The sequence below is a fragment of the Schistocerca cancellata genome, chromosome 6, assembly GCF_023864275.1.
Source record: "Schistocerca cancellata isolate TAMUIC-IGC-003103 chromosome 6, iqSchCanc2.1, whole genome shotgun sequence".
Taxonomy (NCBI): domain Eukaryota; kingdom Metazoa; phylum Arthropoda; class Insecta; order Orthoptera; family Acrididae; genus Schistocerca; species Schistocerca cancellata.
In genome coordinates, this window is record NC_064631.1 from 347,036,655 (window position 1) to 347,050,695 (window position 14,041).

Consider the following 14,041-nt stretch of genomic DNA (forward strand, 5'->3'; position numbering starts at 1 on the left):
CGACCAGGTCGCATCCAGCGTCGCAGTGGGCAGTGATCGTAATGTTTTGGCTCATCAGTGTAAATCAAAGAAGTTCTCCGCAGAATTCCAAGAGATGAGAAAGACCGAGACGTCGCCTTAATGCAGACTGAATAGATGACGTGCGGGAGCAAATTTGATTCGTATCGCTGAAGAGCGTACTGCATGGAAAAGTTGTAACTTATTCACCTATTTCCTAATGTTTCACCAATTTTACCAGTTAGGTGAAAAGTAGAAACACAACATGTCTATGGAAAAGAGCCCTCTGCAGGGCGGCTAGCCAAGTTACACGCATGTACAGTCACTATCTGATGCGCACCCACCTTCCTTAGACGCGTTGGCGAGTTCAGCGATACTGCAGCCTGTAAAACTCACGTGCTCCTCTTTCACTGCAGAACCTCCTCTCATGTTGCGCTCCTTCTGGTGACACCTTCGTATGCTTTGAATGAAGTATAGGCCAGGGAAGGGGTTGGTTGGCCAGCAAATAAATACCAAACTCGTGTGACGGAAACACACTACCAAGTCAGTCCAAAAATTTTCGAGACTGGATTAATAACCGAACGTAATATAACTATGTGCAACTGTCACAAAAGTCCTTTTGAATATTTTTCAACGCCGTGTCACATTCGCACCTTCTTCGGTCATGAAGGACCGTCGGAAATCAATTCTGCACTTTGTCGTTTTGTGGTAGGTTCTTATTGATAACACCAAGTCTCGTCGCCACTATCATTTTTTTCCAGAAACGAACTGTCCGTGTTCTTCATGTCAGTCAAGTCGCAGCAGGCATCCAAGGATCGTTGCTTTTCTTCGGGAGCCAAGGAGAGCGGAACAAATTTTGCACACCGTTTTCTCTTCTTCAAAATATTCTGGAGAATTTCTAGGACACTTGACAAGTTCAGCCGTTGCTCCATTGCAATTTATGGCACAACAACGTTCACACACTATGGCCGCAAGTCCACTACTTCACACTGCCTGCTCAAAAGTTGCCACCGTAGTTAATGCGCTTACCTTGCTTGTACACCAGGAATAAATTCGGTACCGGAACTTTTTGGTCGGATGGTGTCTATTGTTGGTGCCCTCCCCCCCCCCCTCTCCCCCCGCTTAACATGTTGGGATGGATAAGTATCACATTCGTAATCAAAGCTGTATGTGCGTAATATCAAAATTCAAGGAGCGTTCAATGGTTCAATGGTGCCACTAATTTAGAGTAATCGAAGGCCACGTGCCATTTTATCTAAATTCTGAGAATATCTGCATCAGGATAGTTAGTATAGCCTTAAGTACCAAAACAGTGCAGAGCAATGATGCAGTGATGCAGTGGAGCGGCATAAGCTTTGTTTAGTTGTTCTAACCACGTCTAAATCTGTAATTACTGTCACTATTCCAAATAATCCTTTTGTTCACCATCGAAGTCAATTCTTACGCGAGCGCACGTATTTCACTTCTCAGCATCAAATAAGCTACTGATTCACGTCAAAGCGCCACTGACATTCGACCACCAGCGGCGACACAACCTGCGGTCGGCCAGCCTTCATCACAATCTCCCCCAACAAGCGACGGCTGCTCCTACGAGTACGCTTTTCTCCACCTGTGAAGTCAGATACGTCAATTTTCATAGCAAACGTAATCAGAATACTTTTGTTTGCACCAAATGTGACGAACGCTTATACTTGCTCGGATGAACTATTGTGAGGATTTTAATTTGTATGTTTATAAGCTAAACATTAATAGAAGCTGATAAATCTAATGGAAATACATCCAGTTTGTCTTGTATCTAACTTATTTTCAAATCTCCCGCAAAATATGAATGTGCCTGTTGTTCAGCAGAGGAAGAGGATTACATAGCTTAAATCGCAAAGGCGCCAATGTAACAGGAAAAGATAAAACTAATTATCGAAGAAAGCTATACAGCGTATCGCTTGCAAGACGTCAGCGATAAATTCTAAAGTACTGAAGGCACAAAAACAACACGTAGGCGGTTTCCTTATCTCATTCAGTGCTTTGCTCATGGCTGGGTAGTGTACTCTGTATGTCACATGAATGACAGCGCGTGATAATTGGCATGTCTGAGATATTTGCGAAAACGCGTTTTATATACAAGAACAACAGACAGCAACCTACGAGATCTATGATTTCTTCTCTCTTTTCTTATTGTCATTGAAGCAGACTATTAAAATTTACCATAGTTCTTTTCAGCTTCCACATGTCAGCATTTCTGTCGTGACCTTTGTATTAAAGATTTGGGAAAGTTGCTTCCTTAATTCACATAATAGTTAATAGAGAAGGCGTAAGAACCTGTGTGTTTGTATCAAGCGGAATTACTACCTGGGAGGTTTTATAAACAGCAGCAGTAATTATAATTAAAAAGCCGTCAGCGGAAAAGTGTTGAAATTAATCTGATGGAAAGTTTTTTATTTCTGTGTGAAAGTTCGTCGGTTATGTTCCAAAGTTACTCATTACAGACGATTTCTGAGCAAACCCTTTCAACTTCCATTCGTAATACGTTGCACTTGAAAGCTAATCAGACCTTATACTTGTAAATCGGTAACGTCAGATTTGGCAATGTTACGAAAACCATGGGAGACTGTCCACTTCAATTCTAACTCAAAAAATATGTAAAAAGATTTTTCTTATCGACACAACTACTGTATTGGCTCACAGTGTAAGAGTGGCCCGGGAAAGACGGGGAGGGGAATGGCGTGTGCAGGAATACGGGGAAAAGATAATCTCATAAGAAAAGTAATTTCGCGTCTCGCTTCCACAGCAGTAGTGAGTGTGTGTGTGTGCGTGAGAGAGAGAGAGAGAGAGAGAGAGAGAGAGAGAGAGAATATCCCTTCTACTTTCCTACAGATGGAAACGAAATAGAACCCTCCCGACCCGTCTCAACCGCTGCTAGTCTACCATCTGAACGCATTTGACATCCTTACAACACGCTCCGTAAAAACAGCACAATGCGACGACGACACGGCAGTTTCTTGCGGCTCGGCAAAAAGGAATCTTGCCATGGGGCACTTGCACATTGCCCTCAATGTGACGAGAAACTGGTCATAGAGATGGCGCATTTCTCTAAACTGAACAGACGGAAAACATACCTAGCACCGCGGACAATGACTCCCATTTGACCAATTCACGAACTGCAGTTGCAAAGGCAAAATCCCTCTTGGAAAACCACTGCAAAGTACTTAGCCGTCACACTAGTCAGACTCCCAATGTGGAAGTGTCATACTGAGGATCTTCAATTATTCCATCGGGAGATTGATATACGGCGGTTGACTGAAAAGTGATGCCTCCACCTTCGTAATTCTTGAACAGTTGGCAGTGTTGGTATGCGGCAGATACTGGCTTGTTCCGTAGCCTCTTCACTACAGCTCCAGCTGGCGGGAAGCCATTGAACGGTTGTGTTGTTACAGTGTAAAGTATGGAATCCTGCGCAGACGGTCGGTCAATGTGATTTAAGCAACGTGCAGTCATTGATTTCTTGACAGCAGAAGGTGTCATCCCAAAGGAGATTCATCAGTGAATGAAAGCAGTTTATGGTGATTGTGTTGATGTGAGTACTGTGCGTCGTTGGGCGAGTAAGTTTAAAGATGTTGAGGCGGGAACATCTGACCTGCGTGACAAACAAAGAGTTGGACGTCCTGTGACAGCAACCACCGAATTTCACAAGCAAAATGTTGACAGACTGATTCAGGACGACCGTCGTATCACTCAGAGAGAAACTGCAAGCACAATCGGCATTTCACAAGAACGTGTGGGTCACATTATTGCTTTGCTAGGCTAATGGAAGATCTGTGCATGATGGGTACCCCGGATGCTGACTTCAGGACTGAATCTCACCACCGTACGGCATCCTCTATACATTCCAGATTTAGCACCGTCTGACTTCCATCTGTTCCCGATAATGAAAGACGATCTGCGGGGACATCATTATGCTTCTGATGAAGACGTTGAGAGAACTGTGGTTGCGGAAACAGAGTGTCGACTTCTGCAGTGACGGCTTCAGAAAACTTGTTCATCATTGGCAGAAATTGATCCAATTGGCTGGTGATTATGTGGAAAAGTGAATATTGGTAATTAAAGATCACATTCTAAGGATTATTTCTGCGTTTGATTTATTAAAATATTCCCTCCAAACCCAATTAACGAAGGTGGAGGCATTACTTTTCATTCAACCCTCGTATATGTACCTCATACCTACCGCCAACAGTGCCCTAGCTGCCACAATTGATGTAGGGGTGTACCGCAACCTCATACGGTCGACGCCGGAAGTAGTGTACACTTCACGTGGTTATGCACTGTCATCGATAGTAGAAATTCTGACAACTATTCATACCAAAGCATGACGACGAGCACCGTATGTTCCCACGCTGATCTGCACAACAGACCTTTACGCCGCTGGCGACAGAACAATTAAGAACGCGATTCTGCACTCTGGCAGAGACTTCCTATGCCAAGGCGAGCGCATCGCAAAACCAACCCATCAACACGTTAAGGACGGAACTGAGGAAGAAGTTCCTGGATGTGGACTTTCGAAAATACGGAGGAAAAGAAACTGGAAGCGTATGATGTGTGGTACTTTCGAAGAATGTTAAAAATTAATTGCGCACACAAAGGACAAAATTAAGAAGTTCGATAGAAACTGTGTGAGAATCGAAGTTTCTGGAAAAATGTTACTGGAAGAAGGGACAGGTTAGTGGGACATCAGCTCCGGCACACAGGAACAATTAACCTTCCTCAAGAAGGAGCGGTAGATAGGGAGAGTCAGACCAAGACGAGAACATGTAAAAAATTTATAGTAGAGGTCGGTTTAATCATTTCGTAGAGTTGAAAAGATTGGCACAAGATAGGGAAAGATGGAAGATTGCATTAAACCAATGGAAAGTCTGAATGATTTTTAAGCCAAAACAAAAAATGCGAAATTGCTTCGTATCATTATCTCTCTACGTAGCAGAGCATCAAAAAGAAGAGTCAGAATCACAAACATATCCGGAATATAGAAAGAAGGAAAATTAGGATTTAACGTCCGGTCGACATCGAGATAATTAGAGACGGAGCACAAGCTCGGATTGTATCGAGGATGGGGAAGGAAAACGGTCGTATCCTTTCAAAGAAACCGTTCCAGTATTATACTGGAGCGGAAAACCTAAATTTGGATGGCCGAGCGTCGATAGGAACTGTCGCTCTCTCGAATAAGAGTGCAAAACGCTAACAACTGGGCTGCCTCGCTCGATAGACAAAACAGAAGGCAATGTGGAGAGATGATAACTTCCGACAGCACCTGCATTTAAGAGAGGTGGAAAAAACTTAGAGGCGAGCAACGGTGTACGCTGCGGCTAGCTGCTAGACGGGGAATAAAGAGGAGGGAATGGTGGATAGCGACGCGGAGGATAGGTGGCATAATTCCTTCCCCCCCCCCCCCCCCCCCCACCCAAGAAAACTTTGGGAAAATACAGTATTATTAAAACTAAGTGCCTCAAAAATGACAAGGAACGTGCTCCTTGATGTTTTCGCGGTGTAATGATTTTTCGATTAAATTTTGGGAGTGCAATCGCGTAAAACTTATTTCTTCTTCTTCTAATATTTCGGCTTTATACCCTCCGACCATCTTCAGAATGAGCCGGGAGATTGAAGCTACAGTACTTGTTCCGTTGTTTTAAACAACAGAAAACACAAGCGCCAGAGACACTGATCGGCAGCAAAGAGTACGCATAATTTGAATCTGTAGGTACGCAGTGGATCCTCACGTGGATATTAGCGTGCCATTATTAGCTGCACTATAGTGACGGCTTTCCGAGTTTATTAAAGAAAGGAACGGATTCCCTGAATTGGGATTCAGTGGTGAAAGAAGCAGTGGAAATTCGTTTGGTGAAAAATTTAAATAAAAAAGATATCTGTTTCAGCCTAATAATGACCCATCGATATCCGAACATGTACCGGCCGCGTAGCCACGGATTCAATTTATGCATTCAGCGTGTTTGGCTCTTATGCTTTCTGTGCTTTAAAACCACGGAACGAGTAGTGTAGCATACTGACCTTCAGTCTGTCGTCTCACTTTGAAGGGAGCCGGAAGGTTTACGGCCGAACTAGTAGAAGAGAAAGAGGCAATGAAGTTCAAACTCCTACGCTCCAAAAATTTAGTGGATCAATGACAAAAATTACAAGCTACACTTATCACAGGCTATTTTTTATAAAGAGAGAGGGAGTGAGAGATAGACAGAGAGAGAGAGAGAAAGAAAGAAAGAGAGAGATAGAATGCTGAAATTTTATGTTAGGAACAACGAAAACATATAAACACTTAGTGGACAGGTGAAGTGCTGAAAGTAGTAACTGAGTTAAAATACCGCAAACTGTAGGTGTTCAGAGGCACGACAGAGAAGAAAAAACAAGTTGAAAGAACTAGTGCTAAGCTAACCAGGAACTGATTAACCTGGGAATGAAAGGTGCAGAAGGTGGCCAAGAAATGTAGAAAATTTCCGAATTTTGGAATACACACTATCTGATCAAAAGTAGTGGACATTAATATTGAGCGCGTCAACCGTTCGCCTTTATGATGGCTTGAACTCTGCTGGCGACACTTTCAATGAGACGTTTGAATGTCTGTGGAGGAATGGCAGCCCGTTCTTCCTCAAGAACCGAAACCAGAGACGATACTGATGTTGTCGCTGAGGTCTGGAGCAAAGTCAGCTTTCTGACTCATAACATAGGTGTCCCATTGCGTCCAGGTCGGGACTCTGGGTAGAAGCATTTCATTTCAGAAATGTTACTGTCCACAGACCGTTTTCTCACCATGCTGCTTTTTGTCAGGGTGGATTGTCATGGAGATACAACCAATCGTCGTCTGCGAACTGTTGCTGTGCTGTTCGCAGTACACAGTGCTTTAATGTTTGTTCGTATCCTTCCGCATTTATCGTTTTCTTAAGCAGATTAAGGTGACTACACCTTAACAACAAAAAACACCCGCATAGCGTAATACCACCTCCTGCGTACTTCACTGTCGTTTTTGGACGTGGTAGCAGGCAAAGTTCTCCAGGCATTCGCCAAACCCAAACCCTTCCATAGGATGCTAGAGCGTAAAGCACTATCCATAGCCCGAAAACACTCGTTTCCAGTTATTAACTGTCCAGTGGTGTCGTTCTTTACACCCTCTTTAGTGCCGCTTAGCTGTGACTACATAATTGTGTGGCTTACGAGAAGGTGCTCACCCGTTGTACTCCTTCCTCTTTAACTCTCTACGCACAGTCATCCGGCTAGCTGTACTGGTAGTACTTTGGCACTCGTTCCTCTGATTTCATGCAATTTTTTGCAACCATCCTCCATAGTGGTCCACGGTCCATGTGTGTCACTACATGAGGTCTGGCTGGTCTTGGTTTAGCCGTGGTCGTTCCTCGGTGTTTCCACTTCACAGTCACCTCACCAACAGTCGACTTTGGCAACTTTAGAAAGGTTCAAATATCACTGATGGATCTGTGACTCAGATGACATCCAGTGACAAGTCAATGCGTTCTTCTTATCGACCCGTTCTGCTTTTACTCCTGACAACACTCCTTTTATACTATCGTCTCTGCCGCTCGTCCCATCTAGTGGTCTATTCCCCATAAACATAGGGGCGTCCGGACACTTTTGATCACCGAGCGACGTGGCGCAGTGGTTAGCACACTGCACTTGCATTCGGTAGGGTGACGGTTCAAACCCGCGTCCGGCCATCGTGATTTAGGTTTTCCATGGTTTCCCTAAATAGTTTCAGGTAAATGCCAGGATGGTTCCTTGAAAAGGGCACGGCCGACTTCCTCCCCATCCTTTCCGGTGACCTCGCTGTTAGGTCTCCTTCCCCAAATCAACCAACCAACATTTTTGATCAAATAACAGCCTATACCTTCCTAATAGGTGGAGCAGGTACACTGTTACGAAGAGACTATTTCTCTGTTTGAAATGCAGTGTCAAAACCTTCGCAGGACTGATGACCATAAGAAAGGTTAGAATCACTAAAAGCGCAATAATATTCTAGGTTTTTAACAACTTCCGATGTGACACCGTATTAAATCTTCAGATGGCAGCGGCTGAGACGGGACAAGAGGGCTCTATATCGTTTCAGTCTGTAGAAGGACGTATACTAAGTCACATACAACGAGACGCGAAATTACTTTTTTTATAGAGATTACCTTTTTCCCGCTTTCCTGCTCATGCTAACTGCCTCCGCGTCTTTCCGCGCCCACTCTTACACTGTGTAGACTAGAGGATCGGGCCTAAGACCGATCCCTTCGGCACTTGTTTTTGGTTCGTCTTTTCTTTGACAAAGATGCTTCTAACTTCACGAAGTGTATCGTACCACGTTGCACTGGCCACTGTTTCATTCGCGATGAGCAGCTTCTAGCGCGTCCTTGATAGCTTCCTGCGGCAGTGCAGCAAAAGCAGCTGGTTCTCGTGTTTACAAACACCACGCCGTCTGGAAGCGGCATTAAGGCAACAAAAATATCAGCACAAGACCACGATACCTGATCGGATGACCTTTCGCTACACTTAACTGGAAAAAGCAGCTAAATCTGCTTCGTCTTGATGTGTTCCACTCACGCTACGACACTGCTTGTTTGTCATCTCTCTTGAGCGTATCTACATGCTCGTATCTGTAACGTACCTTGCTCTTGTCACTTTCGACTGTCAAAACCATTTATGTTTATACTTCACTAATTCAATTGCGGCTTTAGTCATTTTCAAGTGAATTACAGCAAAATTTGAATGTATTGCACATGTAGGCCTAATCATGCCATCATGAAATGGCCTCACTCTTCTAAGTAGCATCAGACTATTTCATATATTCGTTGTTTGTTAGCAACAGCTGTAGACGAGGATTTGAACCGCCGTTTTCTCAAATGCGAGTCCTTTGTTTTACCACCGCGCTATCTCGCTCAACTGCTATGACGCACCTTGTGTTAACAAATCTACAAGAGCGATATGTGAGACCTCTTTGCGTCCACCAGCTATCTATTCTACACTCATGCTCAGAAAAAACAGAACACCACGAACGACTAGAGATAGAACGTTCATATTCACAGGACATGTACGTTAGCATCTTCTGCAGAAATGATTAGTATCTGAACCATGTCGGCCCGCTGATTCAAGGTCAACATCGCTATCGTGGCGCAACACCGTCTACAGGTAAAATGTGACTGCAGCTCTCGTTGTCGCTATAAACGGAAGATAATGTAATGCATCAGCATTACTTGAGCAGACGTGCAGGATGCCTCGCAGACGTATGCGTGAACCGTACCATCAAATAAGTGCGTCTGAAATAGGGCGCATTGTTGGCATGAGAGAACGTGATTCATCCATCCGCGAAATTGCTGCTTGTGTGTTTGGCAGTGCAACATGTGTGTGCAGAATGGTTCACAGAAGTCCGTAGAACACGACGAGATGGGTCAGGTCGCACCACCCAGAGAAGATCGACACCTCATCCGAATGGCATTGCAGGACAGATCTGCTGCGTCCTCGGCTCTGGCGTAACACTGGAACAGTGTAACACATCGTACACTATCGCAGGTGGCAGTCCGCAGCCGATTATTATGGTAAGGATAGTGCTCGTCGTCCACTTCTCCACCTATCTTTCACAAATGTGTGGAAACGTGCTAGGCGTCAGTGTTGTATGGAACGACGTTAGGCCGGCCGCTGTAGCCGAGCAGTTCTAGGCGCTTCAGTCCGGAACCGCGCGACTGCTACGGGGTCGCAGGTTCGAATCCTGCCTCGGGCATGGAAGTGTGTGATGTCCTTCCGTTAGTAGTTCTAAGTTCTAGGGGACTGATGATCTCAGATGTTAAGTGCCACAGTGCTCAGAGCCATTTGTACCATTCCTTTGAACGACGTTACTGGGGACAGGAAGGCCATCAGATAGTGCTTTCGGACGAATCCAGGTTCTGTTTGTTAGAAAACGATGGCTGCATTTTGGTTTACAGCAGACAGGGGGCGGCATCACAGTGACTGCATTCGCACAAGACATACAGCGCCAACTCAAGGCCTTAAGGTGGGGGCACTGTTGGGTAAAACCAGGAATCACAGGCACTGTGACCTACGTGAATGACATACTGCGGTCCATAGCCGTACCATTTTGCACAACACTCTAGTCGCCATTTTTCAGCCAATGTCCACCCCCGGTAACTGAGTGGTCAGCGCAACAGAATGTCAATCCTAAGGGCCCGGGTTCGATTTCCGGCTGGGATGGAGATTTTCTCCTAATCACCATCATTTCATCACCATCGACGCGCAAGTCGCCGAAGTGGCGTCAAATCGAAAGACTTGCACCAGGCGAACGATCTGCCTGACGGGAGGCCCTAGTCACACGACATTTACATTTAGCAAGACAATGCCCGATCACATTTTGCTGCACGAACATATGCCTTCTTGGTCTGACAGAACAACAGACCTGCCGCCAGTCGAAAATGTGTGGGATACGGTGAAACGACGGGTGCAGCACTGTCACCAGTGCCGACCACCACATATGAACTTCGGAACAAGACGAATGCAGCGTGGATGGCTACACCACAGGATACCATTCGAGCCTTATAAGCATCGATGCCATCACGCATGGAACAAGTTATGGCTAAAATGGCTCTGAGCACTATGGGACTTAACATCTGAGGTCATCAGTCCCCTAGAACTTATAACTACTTAAACCTAACTAACCTAAGGACATCACACACACCCATGCCCGAGGCAGGATTCGAACCTGCGACCGTAGCGACCGTGCGGTTCCAGACTGAAGCGCCTAGAACCGCTCGGCCACCTCGGATGGCCGGAACAAGTTATCAAGGCCCATGGCAGACTCCGTGACTACTAGGTGACTGAAATGCTAATCATTTCTGCAGAACATACTAATGTACATCTCCTGTGAATATGAACTTCCTTTCTCTAGTCGTTCAAGGTGTTCTGTTCATTCTGAACATGAGTGTACACTTCGAATCTAGAAATAACAAACTTTCACTCATCAGTGTCTTGCACACTGATATTATTAAAAGATGAAACTTATATTCTGGGCCACTAATCAAGTCCCAATACTCACCTTTCTCAAGTACGGTTAATTGAGCCATGCGAGCATGTCGCCCGGCAGTGTAAATACCTTCAACTACGGAATAAGATGTGCAGGAGGGGACGACTAATAGACTAAGGTTGCGTGTTCAATCCTTACTAGTCTTAAGACTCATCCGTGCAGCGCAAAGTGTTGGATATGATTTACGGCCTTTATATCAGGAGGAACACTGATCACTGATAGTAGTATAATTTAAATGGAAATCAAATAAAGACCAACTGTCAAAGATATTTAAAGTACCTAAGGTGTGGATACCCCCAACACAACACTAGGAATATCACTACAGGACAGGGAAAGCAAAATGAAGGGAAAATCAGAAACATAGCAATTATCAGAAACATCTTTAACAAGAAATCAATCACAAGGAATGAAATATTCAGATACAACACTGTGAGGAATATTTGAACAATCGAATACATACCACTGAACAGAAAATGCCTACTCGAGTACACAGAAAGAGAAGAGGAAGATCTTGCAAAAAATAATAACGTACTGATAAGATGGACAAGAACATGAGCTATGAGTAGACGAGGAACTAAATAAACGATCGACGAAATCACAATATCCTTTAAGAATATTGCATATATTAAAAACACACTGTCAGAAACAATAGTTAGGAAAATTCTGGAAAACATAGTCAGCCAGAAGACACAAACAGAATGGATTTGATTTGGTTTTACTGGTAGTCACCATGTTACTTCGCTCTGAAATTTGTCGTCGCCAATATGTGACTTTACGTGCAAGTAATTTTCGTTTATTGTTTCATTTATCCAGTGGTTTGTACATCCCTTACACATTGATCATTCTTTTTAACAAGATGTATAAACATTTCCTCAATAGGTCCACGTACTTCTGAAGAAGACTATTTTACAATTGTTGAAACCATGGTCAAATGTTGTTAATAAATCTTTCTACCTGTAACTGATGGCTGAATTTTCCAAATCATTCATTCACATTCACCGTTGCTGAACATCAGCTATGGCCAAAATTTTGAAGTAGCAAATGTTATAGAAATGAAATTTTCCAGAAGTACCCAAGCATCAGTTTACGAACAGAAGAAATAAGAGCATCACTTTTACTGTTTAGGAGCCAACACCTATCGACCAAACTATCAAATCATGTAGAGCAGCAAACTCATTGACACTATACAAGCTTCATTATTAACGCTTGACGTAACATTATCTTGCCTTGATGTTTAATCTGAGAGAAAAAGAATTGCTAACAATAACATTTAACACGAATAATAATCGTACGTATTATATAGTGTGGAAGGTTCAACCATCCTCAGGCTGAATTTCATTTCTGCTGATTATTCCTAAGCTTCCATAGCTGAGTGGTCAGGGCGGCTGACTGCGATGTTGGGGGTTCCGGTTTCGATTCCCGGTATAGCGACGGATTTTTCCTTGGTCAGAGGATTGGGATGGCGTGCACTCAGCCTCATGAGACCAACTGAGGAGCTACTTGATCCACTGGTATCGATTCCGAGGTCAAGGAGCCCGACAACGACCGGAAAAGCTGTGTGCTGACCACATGCCCCTACCTACTGCTTCCAATGACACCATTGGCAGAGGATGACAGGGAAGTCAGACGAAGACGATTGGTTCGTCTAGGGCCAGAACGCGGAACTTCAGCTTCACTTTTATTCATATAACATACGTGATCAATTTGTGAATACAAAATGCATCACCTGATGTATCTGGAGTGGATGCAAAGTGCATCACCTGATGTATCTGGAAAAGCAGTCACATCTACATCAATTAAACACGTACCTGCTTGGATACTGAGAACCACAGGTATACTGCCGTACCACTTTTCTACGTAGGTGAAAATTAGATAAAGTTATGAGAAAACTTTAAATTCTTCACTTGTGTGGCCATAGTGTCCGTAGTTGCTTTTTAATTCTTGAAGGTATTTTTGATCTGTCATTGCAACTAAAAAATGCGTGATTTTTTCACCAGACGCGTTTCGCTTTATTGAGTTAAAGCATCATCAGTTGTCCGTAATTAAGTTATTTACGTTTTGATTTGCTTTTTAGATCGAAAAACAATTCGTTAAGAATAGGTTTATTTGTACTTACGGTACAATTGTTGAATTCTTAACGAACTGTGTTTCGATCTAAAAAGCAAATCAAAATGTAAATAACTGAATTACAGACCACTGATGATGCTTTACCTCAATAAAGCGAAACTCGTCTGGTGAAAAATATCACGCATTTTTGTAGTTGCAACGACAGACCAAAAATACCCTCGAGAATCATGAGAAAACTCTTCTGCTTTGTTCAACACCGCATACGAAAACCAAATAGACTATAGAATGTATCAACCAGAAACAAATTAAAATGGTATATGTTTCAAGAGGTTCATATTTAATAATTACCGAGCGCTACTGATCAAATAATCGTCTTTATCAATCGAACAGTATCACGCAGCTGTTGTAAATAATGTTAGGATGCCAGATGATCGTTTGATCGAAACTGGTAGTGAGTAAAAGTTCATTTGATCAGCAGCTCTCCCTGTTCTTCGACATTCTTCAAATGAATCGTACATTTGGTAAGAGGGAGACAATGTGGGTGGTTTCGAATGAACAAGGTACTATCCCAGGCTTCATCGGCTAGAGGCAGTCCTGTACTACACTGACAAAGCGTACTGGAGGCTGCGATGACCTTTTGAGTTAAGATGTTTGACTTCTGGCGCGGTAGAACACGCCACCCATCACGTGATTACCCACAGGGAACGATAGCGAAGCAAGGTCGGCTGGATGGCGAGCTCGTATGCAAACATTTCCGCAATGCGTGTTGTGAACGCTGACACAAATGACCTTCAGCAAGGTTGCTATAGTGTCATCTCGACAGCAACTGATCACAAAAAAATAAGTGGAGTAGTTCTTTTCTTCTATTGATTTTGTAGTGGATAGTAACAACGAATGTTGAGTTTCATCAAAGGTAACAGA

General features: G+C 43.7%; 1 protein-coding gene across 1 annotated transcript in view; it reads left to right on the forward strand.

Annotated features, from left to right (window-relative positions):
• Window positions 1–14,041, forward strand: part of LOC126191163 (farnesyl pyrophosphate synthase-like) — a 266,033-nt gene that overhangs the window by 63,109 nt on the left and 188,883 nt on the right. The window lies entirely within an intron of this gene.